The following is an 8,208-nucleotide window of genomic DNA, read 5'->3' as shown; positions in this document are numbered from 1 at the left end:
CTACTATCGCTCCAGCCCACTCCCAAGGCAATGGCAGAAAATTTCCTGAGAAGTAATGGCCATGAAAGCCAACCTTGCAGAAAACAGGAACTTAGACCTGATAAGACCTGGTGCCGGTCAATAACAGAGCTGGAGGAGGCTGGACCCCTACAGAAAACTCCAGACTAAGGCACCCCTAAGAATTTGCATATAAAATCCAGTCATATAGGCCATTCAAGGCTCTCTCTGTGTTTGGTATATTGAATACCTCATGGGTAGCTTGCCAGGCTTTGGAAGCATGCTATCTCTCTCTCTCTCTCTCTCTCTCTCTCTCTCTCTCTCTCTCTCTCTCTCTCTCTCTCTCTCTCTCCTTTCCCCTTCCACATCATCAAAACCATCCAAATAAAAATCTGTTTTACTTCGCTGCTTGCTTATTCCTGAAATTCTTTTCTGCAAGGCGAGACAAGAATCCCCAAATCCTGGGTAAGGCCTGGGACTGGTTTCTCCTTTCCTTTCCTGCAAAGAGCAAATGCTCGCTCCAACCATGGGTCCCCAAGAAATTGGGTGGTTGTGAACAATTCCTGTGACTGGAAGAACAAGCAGACTTTAGGTGTGGCCTAACGGCCATCTGGTAGAGCTGTTGGGGCTCAGACCCATGCCGAGCAAGGGCTCATTGCAGACTTTACCGGTCTTAGTCTTCCCAGCAGGTCCTAAGTGACCGGAGCAGATTGGGAGACAGTGACCATCTTTCTATTCCCCACTTCACATAAGTCACGTGTGGGGCCCATCAACATCAATAATATAGCTATTTCAGGCATCAATGTTCCAACACCAATTTCACCAGCAGTGTGACTTTTCCTCCATCATTGTCTCCAGTTTCCCACCCACCACCCAAGCTGGCCTTCTTAGCAGGCACAACTTCACTTCATATTGCTTATTACAACACAAAGGTGTGCTGACCCACAGCACTGGTGACCTGGTACAAGGAGCCAATTCCAATGCTGCCTGTGACTGATCATCACAGACACAGACTACTGATTGATGGCCAATGGACAGGTTTAATCAGGACAAGTAACAATTATATAGAAACAAAAGAAATGCAGTACGTGCAGGATGGGGGCACGTGGTAAGGGAAAGTGAAAGGAAAGATTTTTAAAAAAGGAAATTAATGGTTACATGGGCTGTGCACAGTTTCTGGAAAAATCCATGCCCAGGATCTCTAAACTCTCTAAACAGGAGCAAAGCTTATAGTCCTTTAAAGATTTCATGCAGCAAACAAACCCACATCCACAAGCCCAGCGAACGATAGATTATTAATATTTATTTAATCTATAATGTTCTCCAGGGAACCTTTGCCATTGTTTGGACTCAGTGTCTAAGCTTTTGCATCTCGGATTCCCTGGAGCATTCTCACTGTTTACCCAGGCCAAGTGGTTCAGGAGCTGAGCCAGCAGGAACTCCAACACAAAGGGAAATTATCAGAACTTAGATCAATAAAATCAATTTGTAGTAATTGTTATATCTCACAATGGTGTTACTGAAATTATAGTCTGAGAATTTATTGGGCTTGTTGGCCCTAACTGAACCTTCTGTATTATTGGTTTTGCTCATCGAGTTTGGTGGTCTTCTATGCAATTTTCCCATCAGATTTTCTCCTGAAGATTCAGTTTCTTCTTCTTTTAATTCCTTTCAAGATTACTTGAGGAGTCAGGCTGTTTCTATGCCAGAGGTTGTTGGATGTGACTGGGGCCTGCTGTACAGAAAGGGGAATCTGTGCAACCCCATTACAAAAAGGTCCCAGAGTTTTCAGTCCATAGACCAGTCCCACCTGGAAAGATTCAGTTACTTTACATTCATTTTCCAAGATTTCATTTTTTCATCATTTGTAACATATTTCTGTGTTTCCTCATTTTGTTTAAAAGTGCTGTGTGTCAAGTTGGATTACTGTATTCTCTTGGCTTGTTTTTTAGGTTTTATATGGAATTTATAGGCTAAAGCGTTAGGCTAAAGATATTTACTCACAATAGTGAGATTCCTTATATATGGACACTCCTAAACATGTCATGATTAGAGGTCTAGTGTCAACCCAGGGACTAAATCAAAATAGTAGAGAGGTCTCTATTGGAGAGTAGCATAAATTCTGAGCTGAAGGATGAGAGTGAGCACTTCAGCTTCCCTCTCCATAGACAGTTCTATGGTCCATGCTTTCCCAGCACTTCAGGTTATCAGTAATAACTCTCATTGGCCTAGTCTTGATCTGAAGTTTCTGCTACCCGGATCTTTTAGAGGGTTGACAGGAAGAGAGTGATCTAAGAGATATACACATGAGACATCAGTCAGCAGCAGTCTCAATAGCAGTCACAATGGGGATACAGTGAAGAGATTCTCAAAGTCTACAGCTATCATATATCTTTTTTGGCTTTTGAGGGTGGGGAGAATCACACCTGACAATACTCAGGGTTTTCTCCTGACTCTGCACTCAGGAATAACACTTGGCAGTACTCAGAGACCTATGGGATGCCAGGGATCGAACATGGGTTGGTCATGTGCAAAGAAAACCCCCTACCCTCTACTATTGCTCTGGCCCATATCATATTATTTGTTTTTATTTATTTAATTTTGAGCTGGAGCGATAGCACAGCAGTAGGGCATTTGCCTTGCACGCAGCCAACATGGCCGACCTGAGCTACCAAGAGTATCTTGCCTGCACGGCAGAGCCTGGCAAACAACCTGTGATGTATTCAATATGCCAAACACAGTAACAACAAAAGTCTCTAATGGAGACGTTACTGGCCCGCTCGAGCAAATCGATGAACAACAGGAGGACAGTGACAGTATTTAATTTTATTTTTATAAGGTTGCTCACAATAATTTGTTACAGTTAATATTCCAACACCAATCCCACCACCATTACACCTACCCACCACCATATTTAAAATGTTTTCATCCCGACCTACAAATCCTGCCCCATAGAAGGACCTAAATAATTCATTTGATATTGCTTGTTATGAATGATCCACTTAAATGTTCCCAAAAAATTTCCTTAGAAGAAAGTATGTGAAGATTGTTGTATTTGACCCTGGATCCAATAAGCCCTTGTATAAGATTACTAATTTATCATTGTTTTTTAAAAGCCTTTTAGAAATTGCATTTACTTTAAGTATTCTAACTCAGGCTTGGAGATCTCAGCCCCGGGTCCCACACACCTGGGTTCCTCTGCCAGTTCTTTTATGCGTGAGGCTCATCCAAGTGTGTGGAGAGTGGTCCCAGCATGGCCTTGGCTGGGCCCCGGTGGTCTTCAGCTGTTGGGTCCTGGTGGAGACAGTCAGGCACAGGGTAGTAGGCACACGGTTTGGGACTGGACCTGCCAGTAACTAAACAGTTACACCCACCAACTGCCCTGTAACTCCAACAACGGCCAGGATCCAGAGATTATCACACTCAGCTCCTGGGAGAGAACAAGGCAGAGTCTCCTACCCTGTGCCTGACTGTCTCCACCAGGGCCCAACAGCTGAAGACCTGCGGGGCCCAGCCAAGGCCATGCTGGGACCACTCTCCACACACTTGGATGAGCCTCATGCATAAAAGAACTGGCAGAGGAACCCAGGTGTGTGGGACCCGGGGCTGAGATTTCCAAGCCTGCACGGTTTGGAACTGGACCTGCCAGTAGCTAGACAGTTACACCCACCAACTGCCGTGTAACTCCAACAATGGCCAGGATTCAGAGATTATCACACTCAGCTCCCGGAAGCGACATCTTACCATCTCATTCCTACTTTGGACAAACTGGCAGGCTACCAAATGTAACCTGCCCACACGGCAGAGTCTGGCAAACTCCCCGTGGTATACCCAATATGCCAAATACCAGTAACAATGATGAGTCTCATTCTCCTAACCCTGAAAAAGCCTTGAATATGGCAATTTAAAAAAAAATCTCAGGGCTAGGACGAAGAAGACGTTATTGGCACCTGCTCGAGGCAATCGACGAACAACAGGGTGGTCGTGATTCGTGACTCTAGATCAATGTTTTGCAAGATTTTTTTACATGTTTGCACTAGCACCTCTGTTACAAGCACACCTATGACCTGGCAGTACTCTCCATTTATTATCAAGGTGGTAAAACAGTTGATTCAACCTTTCTATGCCTGTGCACAGGTTCATTGAGTGGTAGTTGAAGAATGCTGTTCTAGACTTTGAAGAATAGGAGTCACTGTGGATGAATACAGTCCCAGTAATGGATATGGGTATGGATCCAACCCGTAATAGAAGACTTGATGCAGACATGAGCTTTCTCTATGGCAAGCACTTCTCTCTCTCGCTCTCTCTCTCTCACTCTCTCTCTCTCTCTCTCTGTCTCTCTCTGTCTCTCTCTCTCTCTCCTTTTGCGCTTTATAGTTTGCAATACAAATACTAAAAGGTAGTCATGTATATCCCTTTACCTGCTTTCAAGTGAGTTCTTGTCTAGTGTTCATTTCTATTATTGTCATTCATTTTTAACCCGGCAAGCTACCAAGAGTATCTCGCCCACGTGACAAAGCCTGGCAAGCTACCCATGATGTATTCGATATGCCAAACACAGTAACAAGTCTAACAATGTTACTGGGCCCGCTCGAGCAATCGATGAACAACGGGAGGACAGTGACAGGGACAGTGACAGTGACAGATTTATTATTTATTGACTAGGCTTTTAAATGACACTTTTATTAATGACAAGGTTTATCAGTGGGCACGTTGGCAACAGACTTCAACCTAGAACTTCAATCAGCATGATCCTCAGAAATGCTATCTTTATCGGTTACTTTCTACCCCTGGAACCAAAGGATCTCAGCATTTGGCTCCTACATGTTGTCTCCGTAGTTTATACAACTACATTTATCATTATATTTATTTTTTATTTTCAAGGATTTTAAATGGCACTTTCCTTAAAGACAAGGTTTGTCATTTGAGTTGGTAACAGGATTCAAACCAGGGCTTCAATCAACATGATCCTCACAAATGCCAGCCTTATCAGTTACTTTCTATACATGGAACCAAAGGATCTTAGCACTTGGCTGTTACATATTCTAGCCGTTCCAATAAGAAACAAGCATAAATGTTACTTTCTCAGGGCTGTAGCAAATTACTCTTTTTCTTTTCTTGTGCTAGAAATCATGCTCGGCCTGACCACAAAAAAGAAGGCATTTTAACACAGAGACGTATCTCCACAATTTTTCAAAAAGTTACATGCATATTCCTTTAATGATTTTCTCCTATCCCATTATGTACAAGTGAAGATGTGGGGGGGGTGGGAAGGGGCACTGATAAATGGGATCCATTTTATTAACAACAAAAATTAGGTACCATATATCCAATGAGTAAACCAAAGTTCATGCTCTCAGCCTACTCTTGAAAAAGCCTGCTTCATATCAAACAACACCAGCACTCATATCAGGCAGAGTTATCCTGATATGAGTCTATAATCACATCAGTTGTAAAGTTTCTGTTTCCATAAATATCGATGATGATGATGATATGCTTCTTGGTAATCTCAAAAATTCAATGGAAAATGATCAATATTGACATCAAATTCACATACAGCTGTCCAGCTCATCCAGGATCCCTTTCCTATCTAAATCACAGAACAGTGTGTTGATTTCCTTCATGGGAGAGACTAAACCATGTCTCTTTGAGCAGAGAGCTCCTTGGAATGTGGAGGCAGAATGTTTCACTGTGTTATACACCTGACTGAAGCAGCTTGTGTCAAGACTGACCCCAATGATGATCTGCAACTGACTTATTCCCTCATATAAATACTAAACCTCATGCTCTTGGTGAAAACTAATGATGCAAATAGGACGTGTGGCACATGTGAAAGCATGTTCTGTCCACTGTGCCTATACACACAATTGTTGTGTCTCCCCTTCCCTAGATGCTTCGACATCACTTCCTTCTCACTTCTAAACCTTGTAAAAGATCTCCCCAGTCTTATTCAGGGGAACAACTAAAAACACAGTCTCCTGGTTAAATGGTATAAATAAAAACAAAGTATTTTCAGTTCATATATACTTAAAACAATATTTTTTTAATATTAGGAGTAAACTGCTTAAGTTCTGGTAAATTATGAATAGCAAAGAAGAACATGGAGTCCTACACATGAAAAACTATGAACTACATTCTGATCTAAGAAAATGTTATATGGAAAAACATGGATTCATTTATGACCATTAAATAAACAAGGAAGCCTGAAGAGTCCAATCAGAGTATCAATATTTTCCTGAGGTCCTGTGGAGGCCATGAAAGGGCTGGAGTGTCATGCTTCTAAGGAGAAATGTAGTCGATTGGGCAGTAGGGAGGCAGGAGGTATCTTGCCATGCCTCTGATCACAATTCCCCCAAATGGTGTGTCTGTACCTTTCTATAGAAGTACTTTCCAGACCTGAAGTGTCTAGGGATGAGCACAAATGGGAGCAGTCACTTGGAACTGCCTCATGCTCTCTGCTGATTTCTCAAAAGCCCACAGGAAACTTAAAGAGTTATTCTGTGAGGTCCAACAAGCCAAGCAATCCTACCTAATAGAATGGTTGTTTCTTCTGCAAATAGAAGTAAACCAACTCCAGGGGGTTTGCAGCAGCCCACTCTCAAGCACTTAAGGAGGGGATAGTATGCTCATGCAGAGGATGTACAGGATGCAATGGATATGAATACCCATTTAATGTGGTAATATTTGAAAATTAATTCAAATTCTATCTGTAGTTATTTATTTTCATAAAAGAATTAAAAATTCTTATAAAAAAGGAATCTTTGCTATGAATAATTCAAAACAATGTTAACATGAAAATGCCACAGGGAACACTGATGTTTTCATTGTATTGTGTTTGGGGTTTGGGTATTTTATCAGGTGAGGGGCACACCTAGCAATGCTCAGGGCTTGGTTTCTCCTGCCTCTGCACTCAGAAATTCATTTTGACAGGTTCAGGGAACCATATGGGATGCAAGGGAGAGAACCTGGTGAGGCAAATGCAAGGCAAGCATCTCAACCACTGTACGATATCTCCAGCACCTTGATATTTATGAGGTGAGCAAGGCCTGCAGCAAATCCAGACTGAATGAGCCTCAGTCAGACTAAAGCTCACTGATATGAACTAGAAATGCCAGCAAGTGCTTCCTACTGAGGGACTAACCCAGCTCCTAATCAACCCAAGCTGAAGTGAAGACATTTAGAGTGTAATATTTGGAGGTAAAAAGCCAATTATTCTCATTCTAATAGGCTGTTTTAATTTTAAAAAATATATGGTGTAGCCAATAAACAGGACAGAGGATGCTGAGATAATTACCTTCAGATGCAAAGTCCATTCTAGGTTCTAGGTTATATCAGCAAATAAAACTTAAAATATTTTATTTATGTATTTTTTTATGTAGGAGTACTACTATTTTATTCAGACACTGATTAGCTGATTGAATTGGGCATGAATTCCACATTACTTGTTTTCCCCCATAATTTTATTTATTTTTTTTCTTATTATATTTATTTATTGAAACACTGTGAGAAAGCTGGAGCGATAGCACAGCAGTAGGGCATTTGCCTTGCAGGCAGCCAACATGGCCGACCCGAGTTAGATTATTCCTCTGCCCCTCTCGGAGAGTCTGGCAAGCTACCGAGAGTATCTTGCCCGCATGGCAGAGCCTGGCAAGCTCCCCATGATGTATTTGATATTCCAAACAGTAACAACAAAATCTCCAATGGAGACGTTACTGGGCCAACTTGAACAAATCGATGAACAACAGGAGGACAGTGACAGTGACTGTGGGAAAAGTTACTAAGCTTTCAAGGTTTAAGTCTCGGTCTTGAGACTTAAACAATGACCAAACAACTCTCCCTTCCCCAGTGCTCATTTTTCACCACCAAGAACCCCAATATACACCCCTCCCACCCCTCCCAATGCCTGTGAGACAGATGATTTCCACTTCACTCTTCTCTACATTGATTACATTCATTGTTTGACAAAAGATGCACCATTATTGTTTAAAATTTCCTGCCCCAACAATCAGAATTGCTGATAAGGCATTGTGAAATACTTTGTTTTCTATACCTGGTTATGAGAATCATATAATCTCACGTGGCCACAATAGTAGCCTCACGATTTTGGATTTCTGCAAAGAGCCAGATAATTACAAGATTGGTGTCTGTATGTCTGGTGTTATGGCTGTGCTGGAGAGTCGTCCAAGGGGGCCAACTCATGACCTCGGTAGG

This window comes from Sorex fumeus, unplaced genomic scaffold (assembly GCF_029834395.1).
Source record: "Sorex fumeus unplaced genomic scaffold, SorFum_2.1 ptg000021l, whole genome shotgun sequence".
Lineage (NCBI taxonomy): Eukaryota > Metazoa > Chordata > Mammalia > Eulipotyphla > Soricidae > Sorex > Sorex fumeus.
Note: the sequence above shows the minus strand (reverse complement) of the source record.